The sequence below is a fragment of the Schistocerca nitens genome, chromosome 9 (genome assembly GCF_023898315.1).
Source record: "Schistocerca nitens isolate TAMUIC-IGC-003100 chromosome 9, iqSchNite1.1, whole genome shotgun sequence".
Lineage (NCBI taxonomy): Eukaryota > Metazoa > Arthropoda > Insecta > Orthoptera > Acrididae > Schistocerca > Schistocerca nitens.
The window spans coordinates 79,564,741-79,587,790 of record NC_064622.1 but is presented as its reverse complement, the minus strand read 5'-3'; the positions used below and the strand labels follow the sequence as shown (position 1 = coordinate 79,587,790).

At 43.4% G+C, this 23,050-nt stretch overlaps 1 protein-coding gene and 1 long non-coding RNA gene across 3 annotated transcripts in view; one reads left to right on the top strand and one right to left on the bottom strand.

The window, feature by feature from the left end:
• LOC126203202 (uncharacterized) overlaps nt 1–23,050 on the top strand; it is an 83,529-nt gene that overhangs the window by 52,624 nt on the left and 7,855 nt on the right. The window lies entirely within an intron of this gene.
• The window catches only part of LOC126203201 (protease inhibitors-like), a 72,713-nt gene continuing 70,919 nt past the window's right edge, over nt 21,257–23,050 (bottom strand). The window contains exon 5 of the mRNA XM_049937446.1: nt 21,257–21,454. The gene's annotated coding sequence lies outside the window, so the exon portion shown is untranslated. The remainder of the gene's footprint in view (nt 21,455–23,050) is intronic.

Sequence of the window (23,050 nt, the reverse complement as noted above, 5' to 3'; positions counted from 1 at the left end):
CAACCTACACATTAAGTCAATAAGAAACACGAAGACAGCTGTGATTGTCGAAGCAGCAACACAGGAGGACTGTAGGAAAATAATAGAAAAGACGAAAGATATTGAGAATATCGCATGTGAGGGGGCCAGAAAGTGGCAACCTTTGGTGATAGTCTATCGAGTGACAGACACTATCTCGGATAGAGAATTTCTTGAGTGTCTATACGACCAAAATCTCAGTGACGATTTCACAAAAGATTCCGCACAGGGCCCAAAGGAAAGGGATACAACCATCAAGCGTTGGAAGTCACACCCAGAATTTATTGGTACCTCACCAAAAAAGGAAGGGTGTACATAGACTTCCAATCCCTATCTGTCAAAGACTTTACGTCAGTGAGCTAGTGTTACAACTGTTGTGACCTTGGCCATACAACCAAAGCCTGCGCAGACACAGGTACGACCTGTTCAAGGTGTGGTAAAAAGGGCCACAAACGCGCGGACTGTCGAGCATCAGAGCCCATCGATTGCATTCCGTGCAGGAAGAGAAACCGAATTTGCAATAAGAGCAGGGGTGGCGTCTGCCAGACCTACAAACAGCTGCTTGATAGACTAATTGACAGTACTGACTATGACAACTGAACATCCCCCTGAGTCAACCAACATGCTCCATAAATCAACCCCTGAAAAAACAAGATCATGCAAGTCACCATCCACCAGACACAGAAACCATCTACGTGCAATACTCTGGCGTAAGAGGCAAAAACTATTACCTGACGACTACCCCAACAATGGTCACATTCCAGGCTTGATACACAATACAGACCTGGAGGACAGTCATCATGCAATCACTGATTACATAGACGACCTAACACTCACAGGACAAATGTCACCAGAAGCCGCCAAACTAATCAAAAGACAAATAATGTACTGGATGACATTCCAGACGACCCTTATGAACAGGATAGACGAACTCGAAGACGAACTACTGATAATAGACATGATAACCCCAAATCCTTATACCGACAGACCAGAAAACCATACCACACATGACCAACCAAAGCAACTGCACAAAACAGCGTTGCTAACGACTCAAGATCACCCATCCACTCCAGCACAACGACGCACATACGACACTACAAAATGCGAAGGACGCGTCAAACCAATCAAATTCATACAAGGTGAGACCTTGAACCCAACGGAGCTAAACACAACTGCAATGCAAGCCAGCACAACTGGAGCCGAAACGGAAAACATGGACAAATCACACACCTCAGACTGTAATCAAATCAAGCGCAAAATAACTCTCTCTGACTCACTGACAGAGGAAGAAGACGACGTCTATTATTGCCCTTACGCCAGAGAGTGTAGTGTTCATAACAATGATATTCTAAACCGTAATACCGACCTTGAACAGGCCACAGCGCCGGCAGACACCACGAATGCCACACAAAAAGCCGCAGCAACAACCGCAACAAAAGTCTGCGGAGGGTCTGGCAATAGAGGCGACAGTGCGCATAACATACCAAAAGCTGTTATGTCTGTCAGAGATAGCGTAGACGAGCAGTCAAGTGGGAACCAAATCACGTCAAACCAATGTAGAATGGAGGCACAAACAACCAACACATCTGATACACATCAAGACTGCACAAACGAAACACACACAAAAAACAAACGAATCATCACAGCCTTTAGGAAACTAAAACCGCATAGAAAACCCAAACAGCCTAAGAGAGTCAAGAAAGTGAAAGCGTGTGACGACCAATCGCGGCAGTCGCAGGCTGCCTCAGAACCTAGTGATACGAAAGTGCATACCCCTGATATACCAACACCTTCGCAGCCCCCCAACCAACAACCTCAATGCCGACGCCCAAGGAAACCCCCACAACAACCAACGAGGAAACCAATCCAGCGCCCCCCGCAGAGGTGCACAGCAACGCCACTACACCATCACGACACGTCACGGCTGCAGAGACGCCAACACACTCCATCGACACCGATATTTTTAGTTACGATAAGCTAGACATAAATGTAAAATTAAGTAGGCTAGAAAAAAGAGACATCTTAGAGACGGCACAGCAGATGCTCATCCGCACCCTACACCCGTACGGCCAATCTGTTTGTTTCCGTACATCAGAGCAAACCGATAGACTGATTCTCAAAACGGAGAATATTCCAACAGATCCAGACAGCCTACTAGATCTGCTCATGCAGGTGTGCGCCCGCAGGGAGGAACCATTCGATATGGACAAACTTTACGAGGATCACGTAAGGGCTCATGGGAGGACATACTTCGATTACAGTCAAACTGGCAGCAAGTGCTACGCCACAGTTAAACACCCAAACTGCTAATAGCACAGCTTAATGCTATGCGGAGTATACTTGTAAATTCTGAGCTCCCACGGGTCCTACGTGAACTAAAAAGTGACATTCTGTGCATACAGGAGCCCTACATTAGACAAGGGCATATCCCCAACTTTCCTCCAAGTGCGGTGACAGTTGCGGAGGGGACAGGCTACATGGCATCTGTCATAATCCTAAACAAAGAAATACATCCAGTCAAAATTACAGAACTCTGTTCCGAGCACCAAGTTACAGTTGAAGTCACATACAAGGGGGATACTTGGATCATCGCGTCGCTGTACGCCCAATTCTGTCATTGCATCAAACCATACGCAGACCTCATCAGAGATGTTGCGCAATACGCTGGCAACAAAAAACTTGTCATCTATGCAGACATAAATGCCACATCAACCCTGTGGCATTCAGACAGAACTGACGACAGAGGTAGAATAATAAATGACATCATCCAAGAAAACAGACTACACGTACTCAACAAGGAAGGACATCACCCGACTCACATCGGACACAACGGTCATTCATCAAACATAGACATCAGCCTCGTTAATAATGCCGCCATCAACCACGTACGAGACCGGACCGTACATGACCAGATCACTGCTAGCGACCACAACATCATCACACCTACCTTAAGTGGTACACCAAATGTCAACACAGAAGCACTACCAAAAAGACTATTATTTGACAAAACAGACTGGGACAGGGTCAGACAAAAAATACATGAGCACATACCGCAAGACACTGATTACAGAGCACACATGCTGACGGATATCATCACACACACACAGAACACCTGCATACCCACACAAAGAATGACAAAACACCAAAATATTCCCTGGACTACACAATTAACACGACTCAAACAAGACTCAAAACGTAAACGTAAGCTTTACCAACAAGCAATTTCAGATAGAGAAAGACAATTATGACTACACGACTACCGGCTTGCCAAGGACAAATATAAACTTGAGCTGAATAAGACCAGGAAAGACCATTGGAACAGCCATGTAGCAGCACAAACACAACTAAACATTTGGGGGGAACCATACAAAATCGTGACAGAGAAAATTAAGAGCCCACTGGTTCTGGGAACGCTGCGACAGGAGGATGGTGAGATGACTAACGGCTGGAGACGCACAGCGGAGTTCCTGCTGAGCAAACTCCTGCCCGACGACATCGCAGACACAGACACACCACAACATGCAGCACTGAGACGCGAAGTAGACACAGTATACACCACACCAACCGTCACCTGTCCATTTCCGCAGGAAGAAGTGGCGACAGCGATCTCAGAACTCAAAAACAAAAAGGCGCCTGGACCGGATGGTATCCACTCTGAGGTACTGAAACAAATTGCACCGCAGATCACCCCGTTTCTCACAACGTTGTTAAACGATGCATTAAGGCTGGGCCGTGTGCCTGCAGTGTGGAAGACCTCGAAGGCGGTTATCATCAAAAAGGCTCCAGACAAAGACCCATCAGACCCCAAGTCATACAGACCAATTTGCCTTATCAATACACTCGGTAAAGTACAAGAAAAACTACTCTGCAAAAGACTACAAGCGTACCGAACACTACGGGGACTGACACCACACCAATACGGCTTCAGGGAAGGGAAATCTATAGACGACGCAATTAACAGAGCACTCCAAATAGTACACGACACACCCTCCAAATACACACTTGCAATTCTGATAGACATCTCAGGTGCCTTCGACAACCTCTGGTGGCCGGCCTTGTTCAAGAGGCTCAGACACCTGCAGGTACCGGAGTCCCTGTATAATAGTTTCATGGACTACTGCAGAGACAGAACGGTCGTTTGGCAAATGGACAACCAGAAAGTGATTAAACGAATTACAGAAGGCTGTCCACAAGGGTCGATCTGTGGCCCCATCTTCTGGGACATAGTTATAGAACCGCTCCTACAGATACTAGAGGAGCACATCTTGACAGATGGAGCTGTCGCTTATGCTGATGATCTACTCGTCGTAGTTTCAGCAAATAACCGTGCCCAGCTAGAAGAAAGAGCCAATGGAACACTTAGGACAATAACCCAATGGTGCACAGATAATAAAGATAGCAGAAAACAAAACAACTTATACATTGCTAAAGGGTATCCTGCGCAGGAACCCAATAGTCAAACTCGGGGACACAAACATAAAAAGACTAGCAGTCACACGCTATCTAGTGGTATACATTGATGAACGATTGAACTTCCACGAACACATGCGAATATGCACAAACAAAGCAGAAAAGATACTACACAAACTGGCTAGGCTAAATTCGGAACAATTCAGACTACCCCTGTCAGTGACACGAACATACCATTGCGCTCTCTTCGAGTCAGTACTATGCTTTGCTGCCAGTACGTGGGCCCACAGGTTAAATCTCTCAACCAACAGAACCATTGTACGTCGAGGCCAAAGAAGTGTTCTACTTCGACTAACAGGGGCATTCAACACAACATCAAATGACGCAGTATGTGTCGTCATGGGAATCTTCCCCATAGATATCACCATCAGGTACCGCGCAGCAATGTACTGGCTTAGGATGGGGAGAATAGACCAGGTTCGGCAGATCACTGGTGTACCGATTGAGACAACACGCCAACTCAGAGCATGGCGAGTGGATACCTGGCAGAGCGAGTGGGCCAACAGCGATAAGGGCCGCAGTGTATACAACTTCTTCCCTGACATCCGGGAAAGACTAAAACTAAAACATATTGATCCCAGCCGCGGTATGGTACATTTCATCACAGGACATGGCCCTTATCCTACGCACCTGTACCGCCTGAGTCTGCAGCAGACTAATAGATGCACATGCGGGGAAGAAGGTTCCCCTGAACATACTGTCTTCTTCTGCGGACAACGCACGAACATAAGACACACAGTACACACAAATCGCCTGAACACACAGAACGAACTATATTCCATAATACGCGACCCGGAAAGGTGGACTGAACTCAACGAACTAACGGACGAAATCTCGAAGATCCTACAAATAGAATACTTGCGCAACAGACCCTACCGAAGGCAAGTCGGTCCAAACAGATGTCACGATGCCCAGGGGCACACAGATATGATTAGCACCACGAGTGATGAAGAAGAAACAGATACAGACCAGGGCACCAACACAGATATTGAAGCGTCCAGCGTGGATGATCCATAGTGTCAACCAAGTCAAATTCAGAGAACAGAGTGGAACAACCGACAAGAGGTGCACAAGTCACACACAATGCTAAAAACAGATTGCACTTTATATGTAAATAGTTAACAGCATCTCCACGTCTAATAAGAGCTTCAAGGGACCTACGCTTTCCGTTAAGAGGCAGCGAACAGTCCGGATGGAAGGATCTTAATTGTGGTCCCTCTCTTTTGAGCCCAACCCGACGGATACCTATGGTAGATCGGGGAAAACCACCGTTCAGGCTGTGTTGCTGGTGGGGCCGGAAGGTTCTAACTGCCACACCACGTATCATTGTAAGTCTCATTGGCTCAGCGTGAACTGTTTGTACAATCAACCTACACAGCCTATACCTCAACCTCCACTACACTAATAACTTCTGATCTGAAGCTTAAAGTTAGGCACCTCTTCAAGGGACCTACGCCCCCTGGTAAGAGGCGGCGCACGTCCTGGATGGAAGGATCTTAATTGTGGTTCCTCTCTTTTGAGCCCAACCCGACGGATACCTATGGTAGATCGGGGAAAACCACCGTTGAGGTCGTGTTGTCGGCGGGGCCGGGAGGTGCTTGCGCCTGATGTACCCTACTAGGAGCCTTGTAGGCTCAACACAAACCGTTAGCGTCATTACCTTTATTACTTTTACCACAAGTACCCTTTCATTAGCAACTTTGAGCCAAGCACAAAATCAGTTACTTCTCTATTGTATATCGTAAAAAGTTTAGCAGGCTGGACATGGAGGTCTTAGTCTTAGTTTCTAGTTCTAACGTACTCTAATCTCTTCTAGTTAAGTTAGTTTTTAGGATGGTAGATGTTAAAGGCATGGTGAGCAACGGCCAGCGTCTTGAGGGTCATTCCAAGACCCGGGCCGCCGCCCACAACCAGGTGACGGGCAATATTATACCTATCCCTTCTCTATTCAGTTCTCTCCCTTCCTTCTTTCTCAATATTTAATTTCGTTTTGTATATTAATATCTTACTTGATTTTGTATTAGTTATAAGTTATTCTAATGCTGCACAAAAAAAAGATATCAAATGGATGTAAACAAATAGAGCCCGCCTCCACGTGGCGGGACACGGGCAACGGTGTGAGTGGGGACGGGAGCCGGTGTGGTGTTACTTTGTCACTCCGGACCCCGGACCCAGTCACAGCGGCTAAGTGGCAACATACGACCCACCATAAGAAATTAGACGGTGGGTCATAAAATATAAGCAGCTAGTGAAAAAAAAAGTCCTCGCCAATGGACGCAGCTGGAGCTGCCACGTTGAAACAGTTACCGATTGGCGCCACGGGCGGCGCTTTGAAGTTCGCGGTCAAATAAGCAACCTCTGCGCCGCCGCCAATGAGAAGGACTTCCTTATTGTGATAAGCGGCGGCCACAGGCAGCAACGGACGGTTCATGTTCGGCGTTGGCGTACTACAGTTCTAGTGCGAAGTTCCAGAGGTGCAGTTCGTAGCCACAGTTTGTTGTGGCGATCAACCTGCGAGATTTAGTCTGCAAGTGGTGTCGCCTATAGCCTTCGCATAGGGGCAGGTGTCTACTACAGTGATAGGCAGTGTGGCGCCCAGGTTGGGCATACGCTTGTTGGCATAATATTCAGTACGGCACGCCTTGGCAGGCCAATGCTTACTTGTACCTGTCCGCGAGCGCATCCAGCGAGTTGCTGTACAACTTTAATCAAGTACTGCAGTGTGTCTATTTGTGGGTCACTAATTTGTTTGCTCTGTCACAATTCCTGCATTTGTAGACTTAGAGAAAGCTTTTGACAATGTTGACTGGAATACTTTCTTTCAAATTCTGAAGGTGGCAGGGGTAAAATATAGGGAGCGAAAGGCTATTTACAATTTGTACAGCAACCAGATGGCAGTTATAAGAGGACTGATGACCATAGCTGTTAAGTCCCATAGTGCTCAGAGCCATTGAGCAGTTATAAGAGTCGAGGGACATAAAAGGGAAGCACTGGTTGGGAAGGGAGTGGGACAGGCTTGTAGCCTATCCCCGATGTTATTCAATCTGTATATTGAGCAAGCAGTGAAGAAAACAAAAGAAAAATTCGGAGTAGGTATTAAAATCCATGGAGAAGAAATAAAAACTTTGAGGTTCGCCGATGACATTGTAATTCTGTCAGAGACAGCAAAGGATTTGGAAGAGCAGTTGAACGGAATGGACAGTGTCATGAAAGGAGGGTATAAGATGAACATCAACAAAAGCAAAACGAGGATTATGGAATGTAGTCGAATTAAGTCGGGTGATGCTGAGGGAATTAGATTAGGAAATGAGACACTTAAGGTAGTAAAGGAGTTTTGCTATTTGGGGAGCAAATTAACTGATGATGGTCGAAGTAGAGAAGATATAAAATGTAGACTGGCAATGGCAAGGAAAGCGTTTCTGAAAAAGAGAAATTTGTTAACATCGAGTATAGATTTAAGTGTCAGGAAGTCGTTTCTGAAAGTATTTGTATGGAGTGTACCCATGTATGGAAGTCAAACATGGACGATAAATAGTTTAGACAAGAAGAGAATAGAAGATTTCGAAATGTGGTGCTACAGAAGAATGCTGAAGGTTAGATGGGTAGATCACATAAATAATGAGGAGGTATTAAATAGGATTGGGGAGAAGAGAAGTTTGTGGCACAACTTGACTAGAAGAAGGGATCGGTTGGTAGGACATGTTCTGAGGCATCAAGGGATCACAAATTTAGTACTGGAGTGCAGCGTGGAGGGTAAAAATCGTAGAGGGAGACCAAGAGATGAATACACCAAACAGATTCAGAAGGATGTAGGTTGCAGTAGGTACTGGGAGATGAAGAAGCTTGCACAGGATAGAGTAACATGCTGAGCTGCATCAAACCAGTCTCAGGACTGAAGACCACAATAACAACAACGTCACAATTCCTCTGTCCACCTTGGAGCACCTAAACGTAATACAACATGTGCGAACCGTTCTACCCAGGACGACCTGTACACACCACTGCTAACCAAAAAACGTCCAGTAAACGTGGGCTCTAAAGAGCATGAGTTACGAGCTTTGAGCACTTGTTCATCTTCGCTTCTGTGAAACACATCTACTGAACAAGTGCGCATAGCTTCTAACGTACCCATTTGAGACCCCAAGTTTATTGGAGCTTTTTGCTTCGAATCCTGTTATATCCCTGAACATTGACCATTGCCACTGGGACACACAGTATACAATTTTTGTCACCCACCAGTATGCGCGTACATTTTTGGCCGTTTAGTTATTTTTACGTCGTATTACATTTACCATACGTCGATCCTCAGGTAAAGACCATATTTATTTTCAATTAATTTATAAAAATGCTTTGTCACGTAGAAGAGACACCATTGTTAAATTTATTTTCCATAATTTCGTGTTTATATTTTCCATTGTAATTTTTAACGGTTCGGTCATAAGCAAAACTTTTGTAAATGCGTCAAACAGTCGAGTTCTGGTCCGTACATCTGCAGTCCTCTTCATCAGTACCCGGCGTAAGGGGCCTCAGCTCGCCCAACTGCTGGGAAAGTCACTGATTTCAGACGGAGGGATTAGTCGACCTTTTCTGGATGTATATTTCAATTGGCGCAAATTCCATTTGGCACAGCTTACAGGACACCAGCGCTGCGCAACACCACTTCAGATCCCGAAATCACTGACTCATTTAAAAGAATGGTTAACGAAACTTTGGCAATTTCAAGTGAGTTCGATTTAATGGTAGGTCGACTTGTTACGTATCTCATTTGATCCAAACCTGACCTTTTCTGACGTCATGTCGCTTTATGCAGATTCTTGAGCTGCTGAAGCTCGGAAACCCATTTTCAGACCTTCGTCAACGAGATATCGCAGCAGACAAACACGCTGTCTTAAGGTCCACAGTGTGTGACAGGCAGTGTACAGTATCACGTGAAGACGACGCGCGATATGTTAGTGTTTTTTCGAGATATGCAAAAGTCAAATAGAGCTATGCGTTTCTCAAATACAAGTTTATTTTTATAAAAAACATAGTTTTGGTTATAACAGCTATACTACTGCCAACAGGAAACAAAAAATTCGTCAACATCCCTGTTAAAGCATTACAACGTCTGTACCCGTCGTTGTAGCGCAATAAACAGAACTCTCGTGGTAATTGCTACGGTCGTTGTAGGCAAACAACAACAACGTAAAAGCTAATGCTGTTATAAGATAATGCATTTTTCTGTGTAAGCTACTACCATGAAGCCAAAAACTGCAACTTCCTTAGAAAGAGGAATTCAGAGACCGAAGTGTTAAAAGATCTTTCTTTTATTTTTTATTTTATAGTTCGATGAATCGTAACTTTTGTAATAACATTTTATGCAGTTAAATAATAAATCTAAAACGCTGCGTTATAGGCTTTCAATTCGAAAACTACTCTAAAGTGTTATTTTTGTGGTATAGCTATCGCAGAACATTCCTTAGCAGAGACAACATAATAGATTCAGCCTAGCGGTGTATGCATCCCATTCTATTCTTGACTACGGTCTTCGTCTAGATCCCAAATGTAACTTCCGTAACTTCAATTACGAAACATTAATCGCCATACAGCAGTCATCAGGCACCGCATTTTTTGACACAGGTGGTACTGTTTTTGCATGAGACCATGTATCGAGCGCTGATTTCAGTTTGTATCTGATACCAGCAGTTCGCCGAAGCACGTTTATCAATTGAAATTAATGAAGTTAAAGGAACGATTCAGGTGGAAATACAAGCAAAGAATGAAGGTTTTCACGACCGGATGACATAGCTGCTAGTAAACCTTTCGGAATGTAAGGCCGTAGTCCAAGAAACTCTGCTGCTCCCGCCCTTCTCTGTCGACATGTGGTGTATAAAAAATTCCGTGTATGTGTGGTAAAGTCTATATTGGAACTACCAACGGGAGCCTAAATACACCACTAAAAGAGTACAAAAGTCTTTGCCGACTAGGAAAAATAGAGAAATCAGCTGTAGCAGAGCATGCTCTTCAGTCAGGAAACCACGAAGTGAAGGTTTCTGAAACAGACATTTTATCTACAACGTGAAATTATTATCCACGACAATAAGAGAATCCATTGATATTTATGAGCATCAGGACAATTTTAATAGGGAAGAGGAGGCAATGAAACTTAGCGACATATGGTCAGTAGCTCTGCAGAGTTGCTAGGCAATTTTGTATTTGACAAGACGACAATCGATAGTCAAGTTTTATCTTTGACAAGGATTATCTCTGCTCATCACGTATTACTTCGTCCACGCCCCTTTTCCTGCAGTATATATATCGCTCTCGGACGTGCGACCGGTCAGTCAGCAAGATTCAGCACAGGAGCGCCTCTGAGGATGTCCAGCGGAGTCCTGGACGAAACGTCAGGAGCAAAAGAGTTTCTTGGACCACGAGCTCACATCCCGAAAGGTTTACTAGCAGCTAATGCAAGCAAAATTTTGAATATTAATGGCGAAGAAATACACTCACTCATTTTGGGTATTCTAATTAGACGGGAACCTTGTTTCGGTGGCTCGAACGATTTACAAATCATGTTTGTGTTGCATTTAGAGCCTTGTGATAACGTCATTGGTCAAAATCGACAGATGGTACCGAATACTCTGCTATACCTGGCCACTATACACCGGGTATCTTGCATGATGTACTTGTAGCTAGTCGTCTTTGAACGTAAATAGACTTATGAATTCTGGTAAACCTCTGTGTAATTTTAATGTGTTTGCTATGCATAATGTTCTACTGTGGGTTGCCTGTTTGAGTCGGTGATTCATTGCAGTCTCTCCACAGTAGTTTTATTAATGTTACAAGGCAATGAAACGGGTGTTCTGGTTGTCGTACTGACAGAATTGTTATCACCATGTTCCCGCAACTTTTCAAGGACTCGTCTGCAATCCTTCAAGCTATCGGTCTAAATGACGCTTCTAAGACTGAAAGCTGTACTGCCAACTAACGTGAGCGTCGAAATTCTCACTGTTCCAGCCGCCCATTGTGTTGTGTGCTCGAGGTGAAACGCCGTGAGAACAAGTACAGTTGATTTATGTCGACTCACGTGAAGGCTACCCACGATGCTTTCCAAGAACATCCTGCTAATTACTGCGTCTGCTCAAGGACATATACGTCCTCCCCGACGGCAAAACTCAATAGCTCAAATCTCAGTCGACATCACTTCAAATTCCCCAAAGTATTTCTACTTAGTTACTTGCTTACAGATCATGCAGCGACCTTACAGAATGCCTAGATCAGATCGAGTCCTGTGCAGCTTCAATCTCGTTTCCTGGGGACCCTAACTGTTCGCCGGCCGGAGTGGCCGTGCGGTTCTAGGCGCTACAGTCGGGAACCGAGCGACCGCTGCGGTCGCAGATTCGAATCCTGCCTCGGGCATGGATGTGTGTGATGTCCTTAGGTTAGTTAGCTTTAATTAGTTCTAAGTTCTAGGCGACTGATGACCTCGGAAGTTAAGTCGCATAGTGATCGTAGCCATTTGAACCATTTTTGAACCCTAAATGTTGCACGTCTTTCCGTACTCCATCCTTCCATCTCGATCTAGCTCGTGGTCTTCCTATCAACACTACATTTGGAATACCATCTACATGCTCGCAACATGTGAAGGCCATTGCACTCGCATGGCCTTTGCTTCTTGTACGATATTGTGGTGATTCATCATAGCGCGTATCTCTTATGATGTTTCTTTCATACACAATCAGTTTTTGTCTATAGCTGTTGGTGACACTCATTCTGTGCCACATAACTGTATTGGGCAATTACGTGCGTCCGTTTTAACTTTCGTAAAGCAACCCACGAACCACGGACCTTGCCCCGTCGGAGAGGTGGCTTGCGTGCCTCAGCGATGCAGATAGTCTTACTGTAGGTGCAACCACAACGGAGGGTTATCTGTTGAGAGGCCAGACAAACGTGTGGTTCCTGAAGAGGAGCAGCAGCCTTTTCAGTAGTTGCAGGGGCAACAGTCTGGATGATATTGACAGATCTGGCCTTGTAACATCAATCAAAACAGCCCTGCTATGCTGGTACTGCGAACGGCTGAAAGCAAGAGGAAACTACGTGCCGTAATTTTTCTCGAGGACGTGCTGCTCTACTGTAAGTGCACGGAGAACTCCATCAACTCCATCAAATTACACTTCGCACTTAAGACCACAGCAACAGCAGAGATTACCCATGATTTCATGATTGGTGTTAGGTTGTTATATGATTTGGAAGCATTAACGATTCGTTCCTTTACTCCTAGCTAGACATTATTCCTCCACTTGAAGCATGATTCCAAGCATTTATAGTTCTCAAGTACCTACAACCTCATCTCTCCCGCCTATAGATCCCCAGGCACGTAACTGTTCATCCTTCTATCATTTGCAACTTTTTTATGTTGATTCACAAGCCCATCTTCCTTGCACTACTTCACTCTTTTCATCACTTCTCCTCCTGACTGTACTATACAGGGCATGGATAAAAGTATGGAAACACCGCGGGAAATGCGAGCTTGAACAAAAATGTAGACGCTAGCCAAGCCTACAGGTTGTGCTGTTGTATTTGACCATGTACGGCACCTGTGCAACGTCCTCAGTACGTTGCAAGTGTCAGTCGCAATCAGAGCAATGTTCTGTGTAGCCGTGCGTGCATTATGTCGGAGCTAAGTGAATTCGAACGTAGGTACATTGTTGGTGCTCGCATAGTGCGCACTTCTAAACCAAGGGAGCCGAAGTGTCGTGTCTGGTCTTTCAAGAGACGCTGGATCGTAGATATTAAACTGCATACAGGAAAAGCGGGAAACCATCATCCGCTGTCTCAACGCGGTCAAAGTGTGTATTGAGTGATCGCAGTGGACGGTCATGACTGTGACGAAAAATAAGAAGACGATAGCTGCAAAAGTCACTGCAGAACTGAATGTTGCTCTCGAGAACACTGTCGGCGTCAAAATATGAGAAAGGGATCTCCATAAGCAGGGAATTGCAGGGTGAGTTTGAATTCAAAGACCACTCATCAGAGATGCAGATGCGCTTGACAGGAAAACGCGGTGCCCAAGCCGTAAAACCTGGACTGGGGAGCAATGGAAGAATGTCGCACTAGTCTTGTTTACCACTGTTTCCAACTTCTGGCCGAGTTTAGGTCCCAAGAGTGGAATATGACTTGGGTTCCACCGATGATTTGGGCAGCCATAGCGTGGTATTTCATAGGAGCTTTGGTTACCCTTCAAGGTGGCATTACTGCCAAGGGTTGGGCGACCAGTTTGGCTGATAGGACCATCCCATGGTGCAATGTTTGTTCCTAAACGGTGTTGCCAGACGACAGAGACCCTGATAACAGCGCTCACATCGTCCAGGATTGGTTATGTGTGCACGAAAATGCTTTGTCAGATATCTCCTGGCTGTCACAGTCACCAGATCTCAATGGCACTGAGGTTATGTGGTCTACTTTAGAGAGAGAGGTACGTGATCGCTATCCACCTCCATCATCGTTACCTAAACTTGCCGCCGGCCGGAGTGGCCGAGCGTTTCTAGGTGCTACAGTCTGGAACCACGCGATCGCTACGGTCGCAGGTTCTAATCCTGCCTCGGGCATGGATGTGTGTCATGTCCTTAGGTTAGTTATGTTTAAATAGTTCTAAGTTCTAGGGGACTGATGACCCCAGAAGTTGAATCCCATAGTGCTCAGAGCCATTTGAACCATTTTGAACCTAAACTTGCCACTATTCTCCAGGTAGAATGGTAGAAGACTCCCTTTAAAGCCATACAGCACCTGCATTTATCAATTCCTAGATGACTGGAAGCTGTTTTTGAATGCCAATGGCTTCACTACACCGTGTTAGGCATAGTAATGTGTGTTGTTTCTTTGGTGCACCTATACTTTTTGTCCACCTCCTGTAGCTGTAATATCATCTGCCTATGCTTGTATTTCGAGATTTTCACCCAGACCGATGACCTTCCTACAAACTTCGTAATTTATTGTACGAGGTGTTTCAAAAAGACTCGTCAGTTTTTGCAAGACTTTTAATAAAGATGAAACGTAGCTGGTATTTTAACTTCAGCGTCGAATATAGAAGTTCACCTGCCATATGTTGCCTATACTAGCAGTTGGAGATAGGTGTCTCCCAGACTCAGATAGCTCGCATGTTCATCACACAGCCGCGCGGGTTTAGCCGAGCGGTCTGTGGCGCTGCAGTCATGGACTGTGCGGCTGGTCCCGGCGGAGGTTCGAGTCCTCCCTCGGGCATGGGTGTGTGTGTGTTTGTCCTTAGGATAACTTAGGTTAATTAGTGTGTAAGCTTAGGGACTGATGAGCTTAGCAGTTAAGTCCCATAAGATTTCATACACATTATTAAAATATACATTCATCACACAATGCGTGGAGAGTCAGGACAGAGGCAACACAACAGCTACACACGTCTTGTGTTATCCGTTTCAGCAGGTGCAGCTCAGATGCACCTTCGTGTAAGAGGATTTCTTAACAGTGAGCTGCCTCAGAGTCTGCGTCTTTGCGCGTCCGCTTTCAACAACTTTGAGTGTACTGCGTCGCTACTTAGGAACATCATTGAATGCAGTGACTCAAACGTGCTCTCAAAACTGTGGCACGAGTCTCACTTCAAGCGAAGGTTTGTCGTGCACCTTTTATCTGGAAGGTAATTTAAGAAGTACGCCACGTTATATTTGCATGCATGTAAAATATAAACTCTTGTAATATCAGGCAGTTGTTTTCAAAATAATAACTTCGTACTCCTGTGCGTAACTTAAAGCGAACCCCAGTACTCTATCTGCATCCATGTAGGAGGTATATAGCCTAGTGAAATCGCATCAGTCCTTTCGAAACACCCTGTAATTCCCTCTGATCACTTGCAATAACTTATATCCTTTTTTACTAAAGCATTGAACACAGTGCCCTACAAATTTAAATTAAAAAATTGTACTAGCAATAGTATTGCTCGCATTCTGTTCAACACTAAAGACAAGATTCTACCTTTAAAACAGTGTGTAATTTATAGGATTTCCGCAGTCTGTGTGCAAATTATATGTCAGTCAATCACGTAGGTGTACAACCAATCTGACTGAGAATGAAAAGAACTGGAGACTGAAAGAAAGAAAGATTGCACCTTTGCTGAATACCCTTTGAATGTCATTCTTGTTAAATTAAATGTGACGTTCTCCATAAATGAATTAGAGACAAAAACTAAGGTTACTTGAAATTTTGAGCCGGCCGGTGTGGCCGTGCGGTTCTAGGCGCTACAGTCTGGAACCGAGCGACCGCTACGGTCGCAGGTTCGAATCCTGCCTCGGGCATGGATGTGTGCAATGTCTTTAGGTAAGTTAGGTTTAATTAGTTCTAAGTTCTAGGCGACTGATGACCTCAGAAGTTAAGTCGCATAGTGCTCAAAGCCATTTGAACCATTTTTTTGGAATCCTGACTATTAATAAACACCAATAAAAATACTCTGACACCGTCCTTGATGAGCAAACTTACGAAGGCAGCATCCAATTAATATTTTTCTCACCATTAGGTAATATGGTTATTATAAGTGTTCCACATCCACACTTCAATAGACTCCTTTCCCCAGTCCCCTCTCTCCACACTACGCTTTTTCACAAGCTTTCCATCACATTCGCCGGTTCGTCCATGTCAGATAATAGTCTGTTCCATTGTTCACTTGTTCGACGTTTTTTGCTTATACATTCCTTCACTTTTACCCTTTGAGTTTGAAGTAATATAAGATTCATTTGTTCAGACCTTCTGCGTCTGTTTCAATACGCTTCTACATTTTTATCGATAGATGGTAGTAAAATGTCATATGTCTTCGAAAAACAATCCTTATCCGCCTATGAACTCACGCTGATGTCGTGTGGACTGTTCAGTTTTAAATTAACTGAGGATGACCTAGAAACCCGGAAGCCGGTTCATATCGAACTATACCGAGCGAGGTGGCGCAGTGGTTAGCACACTGGACTCGCATTCGGGAGGACGACGGTTCAATCCCGTCTCCGGCCATCCTGATTTAGGTTTGCCGTGATTTCCCTAAATCGCTTCAGGCAAATGCCGGGATGGTTCCTTTGAAAGGGCACGGCCGAATTTCTTCCCCATCCTTCCCTCACCCGAGCTTGCGCTCCGTCTCTAATGACCTCGTTGTCGACGGGACGTTAAACGCTATTCTCCTCCTCCTCCTCATATCGAACTATTAAATAAAAGTTATGGTGCAACATCAATACTATATTTTTAAGAGCACATAGGTGTAAATGCAACCAATCTCTCACGTTCCATCCGTGAATCGAACGGGATGAAACCTTAATAAGAGCTGCGATGAAAATTATCCTTTGCCTCACACTTCACAGTGATTCGCATTAGAACCCAGACCCCGTTTTCGCGGCCGCATTCCTTACTGGGTTACATATGCAAGACTCATGTCCATCCATCACAACTGCAGTTCTAACCAGACAGAAAGTTCCACAAAGTCGTGCAGCTGACTGCGGAGTGAAGCAGTCCATAGGTTGCGCTTAAAACACGCTCCATCAATTCAGTTTTCTCGGAGGTGCTTATCCAAAAAGATACCGAGGTGAGCAGAGTTTATACAATATAAGAAAGCTCCTGCAGAAGTCAGCTGAGAGGGCAGTCGTGTCTGGGTAGCTCAGCAACATAAAGTATGAGCAGTGACTGGTGATACGTACTCTTATGGTATTCGTGTACATGACACAGCGTTGGAGGTAAAACTGTAGAGGGAAGACTTGAATACGGTAATCAGGTTGAAATGGATGTAGATTTCGGTAGTTATTCGGGATGAAGAGGCCTGAAGAGGATAGACTAACGTGGAGTTATACACCAAACCAGTCTTCGGAGTGAAGACAACAACAATACATTCAGTGCAACACGCACCATCCTCTTACCTGGCTTTTCGATCTGATGCGTGTATATAAACTCACTGAAAATATTAGCGCTGATTGCTACTCATTAGAATGTAAGCATTCTTCGCTATTTTTTAACTTCATTGCCTGTCTTATTAGACATTTTACAGATGAACTGAAAGACAATAAATAAAAAAATATAAGAGCGTTATCATTCGATAGGAAATGTCCAGATTTGCACATATTTAATCTACAATTTTCCTAACCATCTGCTCCTATTAATGAAATGGCTCTTAGCTTCTCTGATGAAAACACGGAACGAAGCAAGAAGGCTAAAGTAAGTTCATCGTCACTCTCACCCGTATTCGGATGTGTAGTCCCATTGCAGGTTACTGATACAGCAGTCTTCCTGAGGTCGCCAAGCGCGTCCGATGTTTCTACCGTCCTATCATTCCAAACTCTGGCTGGTGTTGTGGTGTCTGGATCTGTTTCTGTATGAAGCATTTTTGTTTATATTCATCAGTGTGCTTCAGAGCTACTTTTATTTTCAGTTCTTTGCATGTATCTTCAGTGTCAATAGTGTCTCCTTTTCTGCTACCTTTTACGTTTCCCCAGCTTGTTCTTCACTTCCTGCTCTCGCCTCAAGTATTCGAATGCAGTTTCTTATGTTAATGTGCGGTGGGAAACAATTTGTTGTAGTTTCAATTTTTTATTCTTTATTGCCTTTTGCTGTACGATTCTACAATCACTTTACAATTTATTTAATTTCTATACGTTCCCGGTAGTGGATAACAACGAGTATCATTATCTTCGTCGATATTCTTAAGCTAGGATACTCCACAACATAAGTTACGAAATACGAAAGCTTGGTCTAGACGAGGCCATTGCGCATTATTATTAATTACTTTAGAATCTTTTAATTTATGATTTGATATTTATATACAACCTAAGTGAGGTTCTCAGCTTTCCACGTACTCCCCAGAAAGGAACACGCAAAATTTTCCGTCAATTTTGATTGGAAAGAGCGGAAATTGTTGTGGGACATCTTTGAATGTTTCCACTTCAGCCCCTACAATTTCATGAAGTTCGGATAGGTGCCGGCGCTGTCTAGCCTTCAAAATGGCGTCTGTATCGGTGATGCCATTGAGTTTCTTTTGGCGGAAAACTAGAGTATCGCAGATATTCATAGGCGCTTGCAGAATGTAAAGGGAAACCTGGCAGTTAAAAAAGCATGGTGAGCAGTCGGGTGAGGTGTCTTTCATCTACAAGATCGGCCGGCCCCACACAGCTGCGTCTTCTGCAAACTGGGAACGTGCGGACACTCTCACTCGAGGTGATCGACGAGTTACAGTCGAACACCTCGCTGCTCAACTGGACGTCTCTGTGGGTAGTGCTGACACACTCGTTCAACAGCTGGGATACTCAGTGTGTGTACCCTATGCATTCCTCGCCGCCTACAGAAGAGCAACGAAGGACCACCTGTGCAAAATGAAGGAAGGGATGCAGTACGTGGTTTATGGGTAGATTATTTATGCAGCAATACTTTAGCTCCGACGTCAACGTGTAGAGTCGTACCATACGAGCATACAGGTCTTGAGGAAATAATAGGGTATTAAAATTATTAACAGCCGACCAGTTGCAATGGATAAAGAATTCTTTACCTAGGTTTCAACAAATTTAAATTTGTCTTCTTCAGAAGGTGGCAATTTTACATTAGTATGGATTGATGTATCATCGCCGTTTTTACAAATGTCGGCATAAATCCATTTGTCAAAATTAAAATATAGACCTAGAAATAGGGTTTGTCACGTAAATATAAATGAGCTCTGCAACATCCATGTACTAATTTATATTTACGTGACAAACCCTATTTCTAGGGCTATATTGTAATTTTGACAAATGGATTTATGCCGACATTTGTAAAAACGGCGATGATACATCAATCCAAACTAATGTAAAATTGCCACCTTCTGAAGAAGACAAATTTAAATTTGTTGAAACCTAGGTAAAGAATTCTTTATCCATTGCAACTGGTCGGCTGTTAATAATTTTAATACGTGGAACCGTTGCTGTTGTGCAGCTATGTTTAAAATACTGAAATAATAGGTTTTTGTAGCCAAAAGAATGGGGAATCCTGTGGTGTATTAGAATCCTGAATAAAACCAACCTGCTTTATTGAATTCCCCTTGTACACAAACAAAGTGTACAGCAGGGAGCGGACACCATTGTCGTCCCCTTCGTAACTGGTGTATGTGGACACAGAATTAACATAATTGTAATAATCGCCAACTAACGGATGGGCTATTGTCCATCACAAGCGGAAGGATAAATGTTGAACAAAAAGAAAAATTATTTTATTTGACATGTCTTCTATTCAGTGTTAAAGACGAATATGTGCTTTTCACAGCTTGTCGATGTGAAGATAAACCACTATTATGCCAATGACGACATGATTTTCGCAGCACAAAAAGCTCTAACCCTCCCTCCAAATCTTCGAAAATTTTGCACTTCGTCTTCTGTATCTGTGTCCTCTGCCACATCATACTCCTGCATAATCTTCTTAATATGCCGGCCGCTAGTGGCCGAGCGGTTCTGGCGCTACAGTCTGGAACCGCGCGACCGCTACGGTCGCAGGTTCGAATCCTGCCCCGGGCATGGATGTGTGTGTTGTCCTTAGGTTAGTTAGGTTTAAGTAGTTCTAAGTTCTAGGGGACTTATGACCTCAGCAGTTGAGTCCCATAGTGCTCAGAACCATTTGAACCATTTTTCTTAATCCTTCCGCCCCTAACCCTATCCCCCTCTCTCAGAGAGAACACCTTGAGATTCCTATACCTGCCTCAGACTTTACACTAACCACCCAATGGGTTTCATTTCTGTTTATCTCTACTACTATTCACCGCTGGTATTAGCATAGCCCACCTTACATCTACTTTCATCCACCACATCCCGCTCCAACGAAACTTACAGCCACCTCCTAACTAAACACGAAATCCACCCAGTGATTTAACCATCCTCCCAGCCTTAACAGGACACTCCTCCCCCCCCCCCCCCCCATATGAAAGAGTGCTTCATATCCCCGTTTTTTCTCTTACTTTCGAACAGCTCTGTTCCTGGGCCACCTCCGTCAGTCACACATTCTTTGTAAACACTCAACGCCTATTACTGACCTCTCAATTAGCAAAAAAGCATTTAAAGAAAGCGACATCTCTTATTTAAGAACATCTCAGAAAAGTCATCACAAATGCAATTTATAAAATTTAGTAATTCAGAACTAGTCAGCTCTTAAAACCACTTTCATATATGTTTCTTGATAGTGAATCAGAACAGCCCCGTCACTATTCCCCCCCCCCTCCTCCCAACCGGCGCCCACCTACTTTCTGCGTGAGGGAGGGATGAAATAACAATAAAGGGAAAAACATATTATTTCGTCCCTTCTTCCACCTTGGTAGTTTGTTTCTTTGGTTGTATATCAGAGGCTCTAGACCTGCTGTATCAGGTCTTTGCTCGAAAAAAATATCACAACGAAAATTTTTATGTCGAATTGATTGTGAAACATGATCTGAAAACTCTCGATTATTTTACTTCGATGTGGGTTTCCCCACTAAACAAAGTCGTATAGACAATATAGAAACTCAAACGTCTGAAGAATATGAATTAAATAGCACTCTACCTGATTCACTGCTATGCAGAGGCTATAATATTGCTAAACTTCTCACGAACTAAAGAGTAGTAGCTGACACTGGAAACCACACAAATAATAACCAACACTTAACATCACCGAAGTAGAAAACTAATGCTTGTAAGAAATAACATGAGATGGTTGCAGTGTAGCGATTATCACAGTTGCCACATTGTTTCCTCTGTGTTTAATAAAGTAGAAGTACGAGAGTAGGGAAACTGTCAGTGAATGGCGAAGATACACAACCCTGACATTTTATTAACAGAAAATATATTGGTTTTTGTTTGAAACAGAAACAGAAGGTGCGAAAGAGGAGGACAGAGTTGATGAGAAACGTGTATCACAGGCTGTTGCTCCAACGCCCAGGAAAGTTTCCAGCATTTCACCACATGGCTGTTGAGTCAGGGCAGCTCCAAAATCCTTCGTTGATTGGTAACTGCAAAGAGAGAGTCGATTATTAGACATTTGAAAATACGGTCACGGGCTCCACAAATACATCATCAGTTCATGGTATCCTGTATCATAACAGCACAACAATTGACCACTAGATATCATGGAAGACAAACCCACCAGTGTAAATGGAGGTTGGGAATACTTTCTTCTCAACAAAGACGCAGAAAGAGGAGATTCGGCCGGCTAGGAGACCTGAGTGACTTCGACTGTGGACTAGTCATTGGCTGTCACCTGAGTAATAAAGCCGTCAGCAACTTTTCAATACTTCTAAAGCTCCCCGACTGTTGGTGACGAGAAGTGGAAACGCTAAGGAACAGCCATGACCAAACCAAGACCATGCAGACCCCACACGCTGATGGACTGGGACCATCGACCACTATGAATAGTGGTTATAAGAAATCGCATGAAATAAGCGTAAAAAATCACTTGTGTGTTCCAAACTGCTATCAGCAGGTAGCTAGCACAACGACTGTCTTACTGGAAACGAGTGATTGGGAAAGATGAATCACACTGTATCCTATAGCAGTTCAATGGAAGGATTTCGATTAGGCGAATGGCTGGAGAACATTACCTGCCATCATGTGTAGTGCCAGCAGTGAAGTACAGAGGAGGCAGTGTTATGGTGTGGCGTTTAAAATATGTAAATACTAAATGTGTAAGGACACAAACACATTTCCCAGCATTGTGTACTGTGCACAGTAGAGGAACAGTTGGTTTATCAGCATACATTGCTCCCTGTCATAACATTATTTTATAATAAAAACAGTTTTTATATGCAAATTTTTAACAATTTTATTATTCAAATAATATTTTGGGCATCAATCAAGATTTTGTAAGAAACTACTGAGATCTGACTCATTTGTGAAAAAATGTAAGTGCCAGCACAGTAGCATGTAAGAGTAATAAAATTAAAAAATCTCAGTTAAAATAAAAATTCCAAATCATGAAACTCAGTATTATTATTATTCGTTGTCTTTAATCCATTGTATCTAATTTAATCTGTCCATCTTCAAAAAATGAAAGCCACAATTAGTTATTAATTTCAAATATCTACTTCTTAAACTCATTATTAAACCCCATACAAATTTTTCACCATCTGCTATTAAAATATTCGCATCCAGTAATATAATATAAAACATTTACTTGTAGTTCACTATTTTTAAAAAAAAATTTGGGTTGCTTGCATTATTGAGCTTCTTGAGTAGAGGCTCCACTTATATAGAAAAAATGTTATTACGCTTTTTTTGTTTTTCTTATTAAATTGTATATATCATATACTTCTAAAGAGAGAGCAGAAACCATATGCAATACACTGGAATTGAAGTATTTGATTATGAATGTAATAATAATGAATAATTTTTTGAAAGATTTCTTGAAACCTTCAGCTGCCATTCTCTTTGTTTCATGTAGAATTGTGCAATTCCGGCCTTAGGACATTTTCAAGTATTTTATGGATGATTTTTTAGTAGTAGATTATGTCATATACATTGTTTCTCCTAAGATAGTGTGAACATATTGGATTTATTTTATGAGCATAACATGGTGTCTAGGAGCAATGACATACATGATGTAATCTACG